Here is an 18932-nt window from a genome sequence, read left to right on the forward strand (position 1 = left end):
GCTCCTAGAAATGCAAAGATGTAGCAGGTAAATGAAAAGTGACCAACTTAAAAGATTCTTTCCTCTATGAAATTTTTAGCTATGGGATTTTTTCCCCCCAAAACAGCAATCTCCCCTAGTACATTTAAAATGAACTATTGTGCATCTATTCATTATTATAATTATGAGGCCTGTGTGGAAATGTGAAAAATGTTTATGTTAAGTGAAAAACTAAAATGTATAAATTGAATGCTGTGTACAGTAGACAAAGAATGGAAGAAGATATCAAATATTGCTGCTGCTGCTGCTGCTGCTAAGTCGTTTCAGTCGTGTCCGACTCTGTGTGACCCCAGAGACGGCAGCCCACCAGGCTCCCCCGTTCCTGGGATTCTCCAGGCAAGAACACTGGAGTGGGTTGCCATTTCCTTCTCCAATACATGAAAGTGAAAAGTGAAACTGAAGTCACTCAGTTCTGACCCTCAGCGACCCCATGGACTGCAGCCCACCAGACTCCTCCATCCATGGGATTTGCCAGGCAAGAGTACTGGAGTGGGGTGCCATTGCCTTCTCTGTATCAAATATTACTAGTGGTTATTTCTGGGTTGTGGTTTTTTTTTAATCCTCTGCATGTTTTATTTTATTTATTTATTGGGATTGCACTGGGTCTACATTGCTGCTTTCAGATTTTCTCTAACTGTGGTGAATGGGGGCTACTCATCCTTGTGGTTCACGGGCCTCAGTAATTGCAGCACGTGGGCTCAGGAGCTGTGGCTGCCAGGCTCTAGAGTTCAGTCTCAGTAGTTATGGTGCATGGGCTTAGCTGTTCCATGGCACGTGGGATCTTCCTGGACCAGGGATCGAACATGTGACTCCTACATTGGCAGGCAGACTCTTATCCACTGTACCACCACTACCAGGGAAGTCCTGGGTTGTGGTTTTATGGGTGGTTGCTATTTTCTCTTTCATCCTTTGCTAAATTTTCTATAAAAGTGTGATTTACTATCATTATCATCATATTGAATATATGTATACACACATATGTGTATATATGAACACATATACATGTATACATATATACAATATGATGATATGAACATATATACACACGTGTGTGTGTGTATGTTAAAAGCTCATTGGACCTATACTGCCTGGGTTCAAATCCTGGCTCTGCTGCTCACTACAGCAAACTATAACTCAGCTCAAGATCTAAACCCAGCCTTCTGCCTGTCCTTAGGCAGCCCCAGAGCTAAGAATGGTTTCTAGATCTTAAACCAGTTGAAAAAATTGAAAGGATGAATATTTCATGACATATATAAACTATATGAAATTGAAATTTCAGTGTTCATAAATAAAATTTTGTTTGCACACAAACATGCCCGTTCATTTCTGTATTGTCTATGGCTGCTCAAGATTCAATCTAGTTTATAGTTGGAGAGGATCCTTATTCTCCAAAGAAAAAGAAAAACCTTCATTCTTCTGTTTATGGTTGTAATTGCAGAAATGTGATTCAAATGTCTTGACATTCTTACAGGTATTGTTATATGAAACTTTTAAAAGGCAACAACCCAGTATTTTCTCTTCCCCTAGGCTGTAGACAGCATGTTTGAAAAGATACAAGCATATTTGAGAGCAGGTCACAGTGCAAGCAAGATCACACTACAGTGTTGATTAAAAGGCACAATGACCTGTTCATTTCATTCTAAGGCAATACCAGCTAAAAGGAAAACTTGAGAGCTACTTAGGGCAAATTGCATGTACAAGTAGGATGCTAAAATGCAAAAATAGTCATTTCCAGAGAAGTTTTAACTTAAAATGCTATGTATCTGAAACTTTTGGTTAAAAGCTTTTAGAAGTAATGAAAATTCTGACTTTCTTGGCAGCACAAGAATTAACTTGGGACTATTCATGGGACTATCACTTGATGGTACCTTGGTAGAAGCTAAGGCGCATTTTAAACAATTTGGAGATAGACATTGTGATCAGAAAATGAGATGAAAGACCCTTGCAGCTTACCAAGACCACATATTAAATCATTCCCCAGTTATGCAGAATCATTATTTGTAAGGAATAATTTGTGCCAAGGCCTGGGAAATTGTCTCTTAATTCCACTGCATCAGCTATTTTCATTGCTGCTGCTGCTGCTAAGTCACTTCAGTCGTGTCCGACTCTGTGCAACCCCATAGACGGGGGCCCACTGTCTCTGGGATTCTCCAGGCAAGAATACTCAAATCACTAGACTTTTTAATCAAGGGATCTATGTTCTATTCCATTCCATAAAAGTTGGCTTTTAGACCCAAAACCATGGACTGTATATACAAACTCAAATATTAAAGAAAAACAAAAAACCTTCCAAGCCCCTTCAAATTTATTAAAAATTTGCAAGTAAAAAATTATAAACACATGATAGTAGACTTTGCTTCATGTATGTAGTTCTATAGTAAGATCATTCTTTTCCTTTTGGTGATATACTTCCAAAAAGAGTAAAATGAATTTAAAAAAATTGTCCATAACATTTCTCCCATGTGGAGAACAATGTATTACATGTTTCAGCATGATTTTTATCTGCTCCTGCTGTCATCCCTGGAAGGACATTTCACGTACTACAGATTAACATTTTTTTTATATACATCTTGAAGTAGTTTAGTAAACTAAAAATGTAATCCTGTGATGGCTACAAACCTTAGTCTAACCAACTTGAATTTTTGAGTTGGTTAGTTAGATTAAGAGAGAATCCAAGAGTGAGAAAAAGAAAAGCAATAATGTGTGTTTTACTTGGGTTTCTCTTACCTTGGACGTGGGGTATCTCTTCACAGCTGCTCCAGGAAAGTGCAGCCGCTGCTCCTTACATTGAACGAGGGGTATCTCCTCACTGCCGCCCCTCCTGACCTTGAACGTGGAGTAGCTCCTCTTGGCCAGCACCTCCCTGCCACCGCCCATGGCCTCGGGCATGGGGTAGCTCCTCTCAGCTGCTCCTGCACCGCCTTTGCAGATATGCAGATGACACACCCTTATTGCAAAAAGTGAAGAGGAACTAAAAAGCCTCTTGATGAAAGTGAAAGAGGAGAGTGAAAAAGTTGGCTCATAGCTCAACATTCAGAAAATGAAGATCATGGCATCTGGTCCCATCACTTCATGGGAAATAGATGGGGAAACAGTAGAAACAGTGTCAGACTTTATTTTGGGGGACTGCAAAATCACTGCAGATGGTGACTGCAGCCATGAAATTAAAAGAAGCTTACTCCTTGGAAGGAAAGTTATGACCAACCTAGATAGCATACTGAAAAGCAGAGACATTCCTTTGCCAACAAAGGTCTGTCTAGTCAAGACTATAGTTTTTCCAGTAGTCATGTATGGATGTGAGAGTTGGACTGTGAAGAAGGCTGAGCACTGAAGAATTGATGCTTTTGAACTGTGAAGAAGATGCTTTTGAACTTGAGAAGACTTTTGAGAGTCCCTTGGACTGCAAGGAGATCCAACCAGTCCATTCTATAGGAGATCAGTCCTGAGTGTTCATTGGAAGGACTGATGCTAAAGCTGAAACTTCAATACTTTGGCCACCCCATGTGACGAGGTGACTCATTGGAAAAGAGTCTGACACTGGGAGGGATTGGGGGCAGGAGGAGAAGGAGACGACAGAGGATGAGATGGCTGGATGGCATCACTGACTCGATGGACATGAGTCTGAGTGAACTCCGAGAGTTGGTGATGGACAGGGAGACCTGGCGTGCTGCAATTCATGGGGTTGCAAAGAGTCAGACATGACTGAGCGACTGAGCTGAACTGAATGTGTGTTTGAAATAGAAAATACTTTGAGATGTTTCTCCAACAAAATCATCTTTGAAGTTAGATTTTGCTTTTCAACACCCCCACTATAGAGCTGCTATAGGAAAGGCCAGGTGTAGAATCTGCTGCCTGGATAATGCCCACACATGATTTACAATTACTTGGCCTTATGGATCACTTTAGTTATAATCCTTAGACAGATGATCTCGGTACAATGGTGGGCCAGTAAAGCAAAAGGGAAGAGAACTAGCATCTGTTGATCATTGTCATGCACCTTTTAGGTACTTATAGTGCTTCCATTTCATCTTTGCAACAGCCCTACAAATGAGGTGCTAATAGCCCCATTTCACAGATGAAACACTTGAGGCTCAGGGGACGAAGTGACTTTTCCAAGAACATAACTAGTAAGTGGCAACATCGTGATTTGAGCCTAAGTGTCTGAAACCTAGACCTGTCAAGAGCTAAGTTCTGGAAGGAAATAAAGCCCAAGAGAAGCACAACTGAGTTAATACCCAAAAGTGTTCAGTCTACTAGTGGGAAAAGCAAACTACAACCAAGATGAATGGAAAAAGCTTAATAAAATGGAAAAAAAGCTGAGTTTAATCCATCTGCATACTTCAAAATCCCCAAAAGATGTGCCAGTGCTTCACTGAGGTAATTCCTAAGAAGCCCCAAGAGTTGACCTGTCATATCTGATTCCACTGGAAGTGAATGTTTGGACCTGCAAATGACAGGAGGGCAGGGATGGTACCCACCTTAGTCTCTGTATTTAGCATCACTTAGAGCAGAGCAGACTCAAGGCTGAATAGCTTGTCTATTGACCAAAGGAGGAAACTGGAGACCCCTGCATTCCCATTGTCCCAGGAATCTGTGTGAACTGTATAATGAACTGAGAAGGAGGTTAGCGCCCATAGCTGGCCCTGCCCAAGAACCAGCACAGGGAGGAGGGTGAAATAAGCAGAATCTAGGGTGCATGTTTTAAGGGGCCATTCACCCTCAGTGAGTACAGGGTCAGGACCTGAGAGTGAGAGCCTCCTTAAATGTTGTACCCCAGACCCCTTGCCCAGCTCACCCTACTCCTGGTCCTGCCACGAACAAGCCCTGAGTTTGTTTTGGATCAGTGTAAGGTAGCAGTTAAGCATGTAGGCTCTGGGCTCAGTCTAGCTGCCAGCCCAGGCTCTGCCTCTTACTAACGCTAACTAGCTGGAACCTCAGGCAAATTACTCACCAGAAACCTCTCTAAATATCTGTTGTTACCTGCAAAACGTCTAACAGGCCTACTGGGAGAGTTTGATGGGGTACCACATGGAAAGTGTCTGGTGCATTGTAGGAAGAAGGCACACACTCAAGATTCCAGGGCAAATCTGCCAGCAGCTGCCCCAAAAGGCAACCCAGGGGAAACATTCTTCGTTCTTTTTCAGTGCATGAGAAAACAAGACACGGTTTGCAAGGCCATGGGAGGTGGTTTTGGATGGTCAGCTAAATAAGGCTGCTACTATAAAAAAATATTGCAATCTGTGGAGAAGAGACCACTCAAATGTGTTTTCTTCACCATTTTGCAACTGTGATGGCAAGAATTATGAATGGATGCTAAAGTTAGTGGCTGGCAGAATTTGATGAGAAGGACATTTATGTGCTTCTTTGTGTCTCCCCACAAAGTATGTGTTAATCAAAGAAAAAGTAAGAGAAACTTTACAATGGGGAAACCTGGAGGACACCACCTTACCAAATAGTCACCAGAAATGGGGGAAAGTGACATTCTGTGCTTCCTGATATGAGCACTGAGCAGGACACCACATCACTTTTGTGGAATTATTGCCCCAAATGTATAACCTGAGTCTAATTGGGGCCAGTTGGGGGATGTTTTACAAAATAACTGGACTATATTTCTCAAAATTGTTATGTTTGTAGAAGACAAAGAAGACAGAGAGTCCATCTCAGATTACAGACTACCAAAGATATTTGACAGATAAATGCAGTACATCATCCTGGACTGAGTCCTGTACCAAGGGGAAGGTTTGTTATAAAGACCAACATAGGGACAATTGAGCACATTTGAATTTTGGTCATAGTAAGGTATAAACTTAAATTTCCTCATATTGATAATGATACTATGGTTATGCTTTAGAATGAACTCAGGAAATAGACTTTGGAATATGGAGGAATAAAGGGGTATGATGTCTATAATTTATTCCTTAGTGGTTCAGAGCAAAGCAACACGCAAATGTATATGAGAGCTATTGAGGTATTATATAAAGCTAATGAGGTGTTACAAAATAAAAAGATACAAAAAGATGTGAATTATTCATATATGCTAATTATAAATTTAACCTCTGTGTCATGTGTGTGGACAGGGAAATTAATTTGTATATACATGTTTCCCTTTTACTTTTTTATTTTGCACGATAAAAACAACAACAATCAGTAACATACTGCTTTTCTTCACACCTGTATGATTTTAAGAAATTGCTTTTTATCCTGGAGAAATAGCTTATAGATGAAACAAATAGTATCAAATTGTGAAATCTGCGAACCTCAGAAGTCAATAGCATGAAACCTACTCCCAGGGGCAGGGAAAAAAACAAGTGTCATGAGAGAAGAGGCAGGCAGGCATAAGGAGGGCAAGCTGGGGAAATGAATGTTTCCAATGCCACTGACTCAGAACACACAGTAGTTACACTTTTCCTTCTTCACTTTAAAGGGTGATTTGTGGTCTGTAGTCTGAAGAATGACTTCAAATGACACATGAGCTGCTTTGAGGAGACATACAACAAGAAAGTTTCAAGAACAATAAGAATCACTCTAAAGGTCTAGGTCCCAGAAAGAACCCACAGTGAAAAGCAAAGTCAGAGAGCTGATGTCTTGCTGATTCAGCCAACCACCTCCACTGGACCCATGAAGGAATCTCAATAGCATTTGAGGGAGAGTTCAAATCAGCATATATATGGTGTCCTTACAAACCCTGTAGGGTTACTTGCCTGACCAGATGGTGACAGCTTATGCCCTGAAGAAGCACAGACAGAGATTTCCAAAGTTAAATAAGGTGGAAAATGAATTGGCTTCATAGCTTCCTTTTCTTCTAGTCTAACAACAGCTTTCCCCTCCTGGCTCCCCACCCTCTGTTCCTGCAGGTACTTATTGCCTTATGCTTAAGGCAATGAAGAAGTGAACTTTGAAGTTCAAGAACTGGGCAGTCCTAAGGACAGGACGTCTGGAGGCCCAGGAGCCACATACACTGTGTTCTCATAACGGCTGGGCCTGCCTTCAGTCCTGAGAACCTATCCCTGAAGTCAGTAAAGCTCATTTGCAAGCCTGGTGACCACTCACTCTTCCACGGGGATAGTATGACATGAAAACCTGAGGTTTTCAGTGTTGCACGGGTCTGAAATATCTGTGAGTTTAGAAAACAAAACCACAGTTGTTCCTGGCTGGGCTGGTGCCCCAACCCAGTCCTAGCACGGCAGTGCTGTGGCTGTGGGCTCCCGCTGAGCTCTGAGACCCTGAGGAGGGTCAGCACTGGTACCAGCATGGAGTTGGCACATGCAGCGGGAGCCCGGCACGACAGGGCTCAGTGATGGTGAGGCGGCCATGAATGAAGAACCGACTGCCTCCCTCCGCAGGAAGGAGCTGAGGGGTGGCTCGGAAGGCAGGATCTCAGAGCCATAGTGCAGGAGCTGGCCTGGGAGGCTGAAGAGGAGGCAGTCACTCCTCCTCTTCTTGATGGGATTGAAGGCCTCCATCAGGCAGAACTGCTTGGTCTTTGTGAGGTTAACCTTGCAGATGGTAGGTGAATGGAGGAGCCCAGTTTCACGGTGGACCAGGGCCTTTCCTTTCTTTCCCTGACATTCTGTGAAGCCTATGGCTTCTTGAAAGTGGGAGCTAATGTCAGACTTGGGACTGTCTTCTGCAGGGACCCCTTTGTAGTGTAGATGGGCTGGGCAGGCCTCGTAGATCTGTAGGAGACATTCAGTGGGGCTGTGAAATGCAGATTGGTGAGGATAACACACTTGGATGCATGGCAGGCGTTTCCAAGGTTGAGGAACAGAAGGACTGTTAACAGGGCTGCCATGTTCAACAGCTGGCCAATAGCCGATGTGAGCACTGGTTCCCACTCTGTCTCTTGAGGGCTCTCTTACCTTCAACCTTGTCTTGTGAAATAAGTATTATGTCCATGCAATGCTCAGGATATTCCAGTTAAAAGGTCTAATATCCCCCTTTGAGGAAGTAGATCTGTGGGGCTGGGGCCAACAGACAGCCAGGTGTCACCAGAACATACTGTGCAACCCCCTCCCCCTGGCCTGGCTGCTCCCTGCCCCAGAAACTCATATTTATTTGGCTGTGCCACACAGCTTTGCAGATTCTTACTTAGTTCCTTGATCAGGGATTGAACCTGCATCCTCAGCAGTGAAAGCATGCAGTCCCAACAACTGGACATCCAGAGAACTCAGAAACCCTAATTTGTATTTTTTACATCTCTGAAACTACGTTACTCCATGTATTTCCTGCCCCCACCTCCACCCCATGTGGTTAAATACAGATTCCAAACATATTTTACTATTCATGTGCAGAGTTGGGATGGACTTATTAACAACAGCAAAGATTATGCTACTTAAAAAGATTAAGGTTTTTGGAATAGGGGTTTTCTTTTACATAATATATCTTTAAACCAGTAAAACTTGTCATTTCTAGGTCAAGTTATGTGACTTAGAATAATAGAGATGCCTCAAGTAATTGTCAGTTCAGTTCAGTTCAGTCACTCAGTTGTGTCTGACTCTTTGCCACCCCATGAATCGCAGCACGCCAGGTCTCCCTGTCCATCACCAACTCCCAGAGTTCACTCAGACTCACGTCCATCGAGTCAGTGATCCCATCCTGTCATCTCATCCTCTGTTGTCCCCTTCCCCTCTTGCCCCCAATCCCTCCCAGCATCAGAGTCTTTTCCAATGAGTCAACTCTTCGCATGAGGTGGCCAAAGTATTGGAGTTTCAGCTTTAGCATCATTCCCTCCAAAGAACAACCAGGGATGATCTCCTTCAGAATGGCTCGGTTGGATCTCCTAGCAGTCCAAGGGACTCTCAAGAGTTTTCTCCAATACCACAGTTCAAAACATAAATTCTTCAGCACTCAGCTTTCTTCACAGTCCAACTCTCACATCCATACATGACCACTGGAAAAACCATAGCCTTGACTAGACAGACCTTTGTTGGAAAAGCAGTGTCTCTGCTTTTCAGTATGCTATCTAGGTTGGTCATAACTTTCCTTCCAAGGAGTAAGCATCTTTTAATTTCATGGCTGCAATCACCATCTGCAGTGATTTTGGAGCCCCCTAAAATAAAGTCTGACACTGTTTCCACTGTTTTCCTTTCTATTTGCCATGAAATGATGGGACCAGATGCCATGATCTTCGTTTTCTGAATGTCGAGCTTTAAGCCAACTTTTTCACTCTCCTCTTTCACTTTCATCAAGAGGCTTTTTAGTTCCTCTTCACTTTCTGCCATAAGGGTGGTGTCATCTGCATATCTGAGGTTATTGAGATTTCTCCTGGCAATCTTGATTCCAGCTTGTGTTTCTTCCAGCCCAGCGTTTCTCATGATGTACTCTACATAGAAGTTAAATAAGCAGGGTGACAATATACAGCCTTGACGTACTCCTTTTCCTATTTGGAACCAGTCTGTTGTTCCATGTCCAGTTCTAACTGTTGTTTCCTGACCTGTATATAGGTCTCTCAAGAGGCAGGTCAGGTGGTCTGGTATTCCCATTTCTTTCAGAATTTTCCACAGTTTATTGTGATCCACACAGTCAAAGGCTTTGGCATAGTCAATAAAGCAGAAATAGATGTTTTTCTGGAACTCTCTTGCTTTTCCGATGATCAGCAGATGTTGACAATTTGATCTGTGGTTCCTCTGCCTTTTCTAAAATCAGCTTGAACATCTGGAAGTTCATGGTTCACATATTGCTGAAGCCTGGTTTGGAGAATTTTGAGCATTACTTTACTAGCATGTGAGATGAGTGCAATTATGCAGTAGTTTGAGCATTCTTTGGCATTGCCTTTCTTTGGGATTGGAATGAAAACTGACCTTTTCCAGTCCTGTGGCCACTGCTGAGTTTTCCAAATTTGCTGGCATATTGAGTGCAGCACTTTCACAGCATCATCTTTCAGGATTTGAATTAGCTCAACTGAAATTCTACCACCTCCGCTAGCTTTGTTCGTAGTGATGTTTTCTACGGCCCATTTGACTTCACATTCCAGGATGTCTGGCTCTAGGTGAGTGATCACATCATCATGATTATCTGGGTCATGAAGATCTTTTTTGTACAGTTCTTCTGTGTATTCTTGCCACCTCTTCTTAATATCTTCTGCTTCTGTTAGGTCCATACCATTTCTGTCCTTTATCGAGCCCATCTTTGCATGAAATGTTCCCTTGGTATCTCTAGTTTTCTTGAAGAGATCTCTAGTCTTTCCATTCTGTTGTTTTCCTCTGTTTCTTTGCACTGATCCCTGAGGAAGACTTTCTTATCTCTTCTTGCTATTCTTTGGAACTCTGCATTCAGATGCTTATATCTTTCCTTTTATCCTCTGATTTTTGCTTCTCTTCTTTTCACAGCTATTTGTAAGGCCTCCCCAGACAACCATTTTGCTTTTTTGCATTTCTTTTCCATGGGGATGATCTTGATCCCTGTCTCCTGTACAATGTCACAAACCTCCGTCCAGAGTTCATCAGGCACTCGGTCTATCAGATCTAGTCCCTTAAATCTATTTCTCACTTCCACTGTATAATCATAAGAGATTTGATTGAGGTCATGCCTGAATGGTCTAGTGGTTTTCCCTACTTTCTTCAATTTAAGTCTGAATTTGACAATAAGGAGTTCATGACCCAAGCCACAGTCAGCTCCTGGTCTTGTTTTTGTTGACTGTATAGAGCTTCTCCATCTCTGGCTGCAAAGAATATAATCAATCTGATTTTGATGTTGACCATCTGGTGATGTCCATGTGTAGAGTCTTCTCTTGTGTTGTTAGAAGACGGTGTTTGCTATGACCAGTGCATTTTCTTGGCAAAACTCTATTAGTCTTTGCCCTGCTTCATTCCGTATTCCAAGGACAAATTTACCTGTTAGGTCAGGTGTTTCTTGACTTCCTCCTTTTGCTCCAGTCCCCTATAATGAAAAGGACATCTTTTTTGGGTGTTAGTTCTAAAAGGTCTTGTAGGTCTTCATAAAACCATTCAACTTCAGCTTCTTCAGCATTACTGGTTGGGGCATAGACTTGGATTACTGTGATATTGAATGGTTTGCCTTGGAAAAGAGTAGAGATCATTCTGTCATTTTTGAGATTGCATCCAAGTACTGCATTTTGGACTCTTTTGTTGACCATGATGGCTACTCCATTTCTTCTGAGGGATTCCTGCCCGCAGTAGTAGATATAATGGTCATTTGAGTTAAATTCACCCATTCTAGTCCATTTTAGTTCGCTGATTCCTAGAATGTTGACATTCACTCTTGCCATCTCCTGTTTGACCACTTCCAATTTGCCTTGATTCATGGACCTGACATTCCAGGTTCCTATGCAATATTGCTCTTTACAGCATCGGACCTTGCTTCTATCACCAATCACATCCACAATTGGGTATTGTTTTTGCTTTGGCTCCATCCCTTCATTCTTTCTGGAGTTATTTCTCCACTGATTTCCAGTAGCATGTTGGGCACCTACTGACCTGGGGAGTTCCTCTTTCAGTATCTTATCATTTTGCCTTTTCATACTGTTCATGGGGTTCTCAAGGCAAGAATACTGAAGTGGTTTGCCATTCCCTTCTCCAGTCAACCTCATTCTGTCAGACCTCTCCACCATGCCCGCTTGTCTTGGGTGGCCCCACAGGGCATGGCTTATTTTCATTGAGTTAGACAAGGCTGTGGTCCTAGTGTGATCAGATTGACTAGTTTTCTGTGATTATGGTTTCTGTGTGTCTGCCCTCTGATGCCCTCTTGCAACGCCTACCATCTTACTTGGGTTTCTCTTACCTTGGATGTGGGTGATATTGAACTTTAAAAATTTAAGGATGTACCCCAAAAGTTGTAAGTGGCCCTTAAAAGTTGCTCTAATTCTAAAAGTAAATGTTTAAAACACACCTTGAGCTCATATTTTCAGCCTCAACCATCATTACCCAGTTATTTCACATTTTGGCAGAAGCCTGAGATAGTGTCAGGGCTCTTAGAGCAGTGGTAGAACATCTGGAAGTTGCAGCATTATTTGGGAACACAGGGAAATACTGGTATTTAAGTCTGTTCAATCTACTGTGCAGGAAAGGACAATGTCCTACGTATGTAGTGTAACACTCACAAACACAGAAAACTATGTAAAAATATGCAAGAAAACCTCTGTTTCTGAGTTTTTCTGTTAACTTTAGTTTCTTACTTACCAATTGCTTTATTAGCACTCATTAGCCTGATTTAACGGAGAAGGCAATGGTAACCCACTCCAGTACTCTTGCCTGGAAAATCCCATGGATGGAGGCGCCTATTGAATGCAGTCCATAGGGTTGCTGAGAGTCGGACACGACTGAGTGACTTCACTTTCACTTTTCACTTTCATTCATTGGAGAAGGAAATGGCTACCCACTCCAGTGTTCTTGCCTGGAGAATCCCAGGGATGGGGGAGCCTTGTGGGCTGCCATCTATGGGGTCGCACAGAGTCAGACACGACTGAAGTGACTTAGTAGCAGCAGCCGCCACCTGATTTAACAGTCATCAAAACCTGTCATTCTGGGTAGCTTTCACTCATTCACTCAATACAAATTTTAATTATGAAAAGAAAAAAAAAGAAATCCTACTCCCAGTGTCTCTAGTGAGAATTGCAGGTACTGAGAAACTGTTCATCACTGTTCTGCCAGTGGAGGAACCCGGGAGGTTGCCTGGCCCTCGTCTGCCTCATTTTGTTCTACTCTCTTCCTTGCTTACAAATCTGCCAGGGCTTTGCGGCTCTGTTCTGGCTTTGGAGCATTTTTTGCTTGAACTTGGAGCAGTCCCTGGACTGCTTCATTCTCACAGTTCGACTCTCAGCTCCTCAGGTGAGCTGCCTGGGGCCATCCAATCTTCTTGAAGGTGCTGACTGACTCGGGTATCACAGGGCACAGGGCCTGGCCTGGAGGGAGTGCAGAGACAGCACAGCTATACAGGGGCTCGGAAGGCTTCTACATAGCATCTTCCTGAAAAGAACCAGACAGGTGCACCTATGACTTCTAGAAACAAGGATGTTTTTAAACCTGAGGTTGCATCTAAACATGATCTGAAAAGTAATCAAAGTTAAGACGATTTTAACATCCAAAGGGGCAATGTTTACTACAGTGGAACCATATCACGTCTACAAAAATTCACGAGTTCATAACCATTCTTAAAAAGAAAACTCTAGAAAAATCCCCTCATGCTTGTAACCACTTAAGTGAAGCGAAGTGAAGTCGCTCAGTCGTGTCCGACTCTTTGCGACCCCATGGACTGTAGCCTACCAGGCTCCTATGTCCATGGGATTTTCCAGGCAATAGTCCTGGAGTGGATTGCCATTTCCTTCTCCAGGGGATCTTCCTGACCCAGGGATCGAACCCAGGTCTCCTGCATTGTAGACAGACGCTTAACTGTCTGAGCCACCAGGGAAGAATTCCTTAGGGTGAAAGTTATGGAGAAAAGTAAGCATTTATATCATCCAATAGGAACAGCATTTCAAGGCAACAAAATAGCCCCAGTTGATGAGAAGCTACATTTTATACAATGCAAGTATAAAAGGAATGACAGGATTTGAAAAGCCTTATTAGGAGACCTCTTGAGCAAAGATGATCAGCTGGTCTTAAATAAGTGAGTGGACAGTAGATGGGGTGCGGGATATTCTATGGAGCCAAGTTCGTGGGACACAGGTAACACACTGGCATGGGGCGTAGTGAAATGGCAGAAGAAAGAGACCAGGCCCCAAAGAACTAAACAGACCTTTCTCCAAAGAAGACATACAGATGGCTAGCAAACACATGAAAAGATGCTCAGCATCACTCGTTATCAGAGAAATGCAAATCAAAACCACAATGAGGTACCACTTCACACCAGTCAGAATGGCTGCGATCCAAAAGTCTACAAGCAATAAATGCTGGAGAGGGTGTGGAGAAAAGGGAACCCACTTACACTGTTGGTGGGAATGAAAACTAGTACAGCCACTATAGAGAACACTGTGGAGATTTCTTAAAAAACTGGAAATAGAACTGCCATATGACCCAGCAATCCCACTGCTGGGCATACACACCGAGGAAACCAGAATTGAAAGAGACACGTGTACCCCAATGTTCATTGCAGCACTGTTTATAATAGCCAGGACATGGAAGCAACCTAAATGTCCATCAGCAGATGAATGGCTAAGAAAGCTGTGGTACATATACACAATGGAGTATTACTCAGCCATTAAAAAGAATATTACTCAGTATTACTCAGCCATTCAAAAGAATTTGAATCAGTTCTAATGAGGTGGATGAAACTGGAGCCTATTATACAGAGTGAAGTAGGCCAGAAGGAAAAACACCAATACAGTATAGTAATGCGTATATATTGAATTTAGAAAGATGGTAACGATAACCCTATATGCGAAACAGAAAAAGAGACACAGATGTATAGACAGTCTTTTGGACTCTGTGGGAGAAGGTGGGGGTGGGATGATCTGACAGAATAGCATTGAAACATGTATATTATCATATGTGAAACAGATCACCAGTCCAGGTTCGATGCATGAGACAGGGTGCTCAGGGCTGGTGCACTGGGATCACCCAGAGGGATGGGATGGGGAGGGAGGTGGGAGGAGGGTTCAGGATGGGGAACACATGTACACCCATGGCTGATTCATATCAATGTATGGCAAAACCCACTACAATCTTGTAAAGTGATTAGCCTCCAACTAAAATAAATAAATTTTAAAAAATTAAAAAACAAAAAAGATCAGGCCAATCTCAGTCCAAATGGACAATTTGTTTTAAGTGGGTCCACCGGATATTATGAACTTCTGAAGTGGGACAATGTGAAGTACACAACATTTCTATTTTTGCATATGGATGTCTTGGTGTCACTTTTCATAAAAGCTCTAAAGTTAGGTTGTTGTTTAGTTGCTAAAACAGAAGCCGCCTCTTTTGCCACCCCATGGACTGTAGCCTGCTAGACTCCTCTGCCCATGGGATTTCCCAGGCAAGAATACTGCAGTTAAGTTGCCATTCCCTACTCCAGGGGATCTTCCCGACCTAGGGATCGAGCCTGTGTCTCCTGCATTGGGAGGCAGATTCTTTACCACTGAGCCACCTGGAAGCCCTAAAGTTAGATTACCTGGTTCTAACCCAAATTTCCCTCTTCAAGGCTGAGTTCTTGAGCGATTAGGCTGTCCCTCAGAGACTCAATTTCTTAGACCTCTTAGGGTTTTTTGAGGACCTAATAATAATATTTGTGAAATTGTTGGACCAGAGCCTGACACTTTCAGGACTCAATAAATTAGCTATTCTTGTTGTATTTTCTGTATATATCTCTGTATAATCTCCCCTCTCCTGCCCTCATCCCAATCCAGCCCATGAGATTCTAGACTTCCAGTTGTGTAAGTTTCAGTTCAGTTTAGTCGCTCAGTTGTGTCCGACTCTTTGTGACCCCATGAATCACATCACACCAGGCCTCCCTGTCCATCAACCAACTCCCGGAGTTCACTCAGACTCACATCCATTGAGTCAGTGATGCCATCCAGTCATCTCATGCTCTGTCATCCCCTTCTCCTCCTGCCTCCAATCTCTCCCAGCATCAGAGTCTTTTCCAATGAGTCAACTCTTCGCATGAGGTGGCCAAAGTACTGGAGCTTCAGCTTTAGCATCATTCCTTCCAAAGAAATCCCAGGGTTGATCTCCTTCAGAATGGACTGGTTGGATCTCCATGCAGTCCAAGGGACTCTCAAGAGTCTTCTCCAACATCACAGTTCAAAAGTATCAATTCTTCCACGCTCAGCCTTCTTCACAGTCCGACTCTCACATCCATACATGACTACTGGAAAAACCATAGCCTTGACTAGACAGACCTTAGTCAGCAAAGTAATGTCTCTGCTTTTGAATATGTTATCTAGGTTGGTCATAACTTTTCTTCCAAGGAGTAAGCGTCTTTTAATTTCATGGCTGCAATCACCATCTGCAGTGATTTTGGAGCCCAGAAAAATAAAGTCTGCCACTGTGTTCCACTGTTTCCTCACTGATTTCCCATGAAGTGATGGGACCGGATGCCATGATCTTAGTTTTCTGAATGTTGAGCTTTAAGCCAACTTTTTCACTCTCCTCTTTCACTTTCATCAAGAGGCTTTTTAGTTCCTCTTCACTTTGCCATAAGGGTGGTGTCATCTGTATATCTGAGGTTATTGAGATTTCTCCTGGCAATCTTGATTCCAGCTTGTTTCTTCCAGTCCAGCGTTTCTCATGATGTACTCTGCAATAAGTTAAATAAGCAGGGTGACAATATACAGCCTTGACGTACTCCTTTTCCTATTTGGAACCAGTCTGTTGTTCCATGTCCAGTTCTAACTGTTGCTTCCTGATCTGCATACAGATTTCTCAAGAGGCAGGTCAGGTGGTCTGGTATTCCCATCTCTCTCAGAATTTTCTAGAACCCATTAAAGTGTCAGGACCCAAGTTCCAGACTCTTCCATTAATAAACTCCTTGTAGAACCTGAATGAGTCAGTTGCTCAGAGACTCTGACTCTCAATTTTCTCACCATGAGCCTGGGAACAGAGGTGGGCAGGGTGAAGGGGACCTTAAATGTGTGCCATGTGGGGAAGAAAGATGACACAAAACAGGGTATTAAGATGTTGTTCAGCATGATTGTGATTTAAAACCTGGGACACATGCGTGTAAGATAAAAGTGATGTTTCCCTGTCAGTGGGCAGCACACTGGTCTTATTTTTCTTAACATCTTCTAAAATAAAACTGAGGGCTGCCCTGATTCTACTCTTTTCAGGATTTAGTGAACAAATATTTGTTTACTAAATCTTTTAAATCTGTTATGATCATAATTCTTATTCCAGAATAAAAATTCCATGGCACTGTCACTTAACAAAACAGTAAAATGTACTTATTGACCACACCAATTACCCGCTTGCCTGATAGACCATAAGCTCTGTTACGGCAGAGACCTTTGTTTTTGTTCATTGATGCAACTTCAGGACCTATAACAGTGCCTCAGATATAGTAAATATTTGATAAATATTAGTTTAATTGTTCAAAAATCCTTACAAAGTTATCAGCTTGGATATTGAATGTTTCTGTAAAACATGGGGCTCAGGTTCTGTGAAAGGGCTACGTTTACTTGTCTCCGTTCAGGGTTGATTTGAGTCAGGGAAACGTCGAAGTTGAGCAAGGACTTTGTAAATACGTGCAGTGCCTGTCACTAGCCGTAGCAGACTGGGTTTTCCCCATGACTCTCTCTGTGCAGTTTAGTCACAGGAAGTAAATAGGAATTCAGATTCCAATCCCTGCCTCTCTTTGCTCCTCCTAAATGACGGCAGCTGATTACAAAGGAGCCTGTCAGTGCTGAGGTCTCCGCGTCTCAGAGTTGAGTGAGGAGGTGATCAGGGAGTGGAGACTGAGTACAGCCTTGGCAAACAGCAGAGACAGGGCAATGGGTGCCCCAGGCAGAATTGCTTTGTCCCCCCAGTGAACCATGGTGGAACACCTTCCCTGTCCAGGCCTATAGAATCACAAGGACCTCAGAAGTTAAACACCATGCCCCAGGTCACAGAGCTAGAACCTGCTAGAGCCAGACAACCCAATCTATGCTGTCTGCCTTGAAGACTTGAGATTTCCCCACTGTTCCTCTTCTGCTTTTGGCATCTCCAGTTCCTAAACATTTATTGAGAGCCTGTCATGAACTAGACACTATTCTAGACACTTAAGTGTTATCAGTGAACAAAACAAAGATCCCCGTCTTAATTTGTGGGGCCTACAACCAAGAGAAGGACCCAGAGACCAAGCCAAGAATTTTGCCTTGAGCTCTTGCCTTAGGGGCAGAGACAGAAGCCAACTTCTGTAAAGGCACTCTTTGCTTCTCCCCTGTCCAATCTGAATATTCTGCACATAATCTGGATGTGAAAGTTGGACTAGAAAGAAGACTGAGCACCGAAGAATTGATACTTTTGAATTGTGGTGTTGGAGAAGACTCTTGAGAGTCCCTTGGACTACAAGGAGATCAAACCAGTCAATCCTAAAGGAAATCAGTCCTGAATATTCATTGGGATGACTGTTGCTGAAGCAGAAGCTCCAATACTTTGGCCACCTGATGTGAAGAGCTGACTCACTGGAAAAGAGGGCAAGAGGAGTAGTGGGCAACAGAGGATGAAATGGTTAGATGGCATCATCGACCCAATGGACATGAGTTTGAGCAAACTCTGGGAGACAGTGTAGGACATGGATGCCTGGCGTGCTGCAGCTCACAGGATTGAAAAGAGTCAGACACAACTTAGGCACTAAACAACAATAACCATCTGGCTTCAGCATTAAAACTGAAGCCTCATTAGTTCTTGTAGCTCCGTGTAGGTTTTATCTCAATCCCTGGTTCAAGAATGGTAATCTAAGCAAAAGTAAACAAGAGTATCAATAACCTCAGATATGCAGATGACACCACTCTTGTGGCAGAAAGTGAGGAGGAGCTAAAAAGCCTCTTGATGAAAGTGAAAGAGGAGAGTGAAAAAGTTGGCTCAACATTCAGAAAACGAAGATCATGACATCTGGTCCCATCACTTCATGGGAAATAGATGGGGAAATAGTAGAAACAATGTCCAGACTTTATTTTTTGGGGCTCCAAAATCACTGCAGATGGTGATTGCAGCCATGAAAGTAAAAGATGCTAACTCCTTGGAAGGAAAGTGATGACCAACCTAGGTAGCATATTCAAAAGCAGAGACATTACTTTGCCAACTAAGGTCCGTCTAGTCAAGGCTATGGTTTTTCCTGTGGTCATGGATGGATGTGAGAGTTGGACTGTGAAGAAGGCTGAGCGCGAAAGAATTGATGCTTTTGAACTGTGGGGTTGGAGAAGACTCGTGAGAGTCCCTTGGACTGCAAGGAGATCCAACCAGTCCATTCTGAAGGAGATCAACCCTGGGATTTCTTTGGAAGGAATGATGCTAAAGCTGAAG

The sequence above is a fragment of the Budorcas taxicolor genome, chromosome 8 (genome assembly GCF_023091745.1).
Source record: "Budorcas taxicolor isolate Tak-1 chromosome 8, Takin1.1, whole genome shotgun sequence".
NCBI classification, from domain to species: Eukaryota; Metazoa; Chordata; class Mammalia; order Artiodactyla; family Bovidae; genus Budorcas; species Budorcas taxicolor.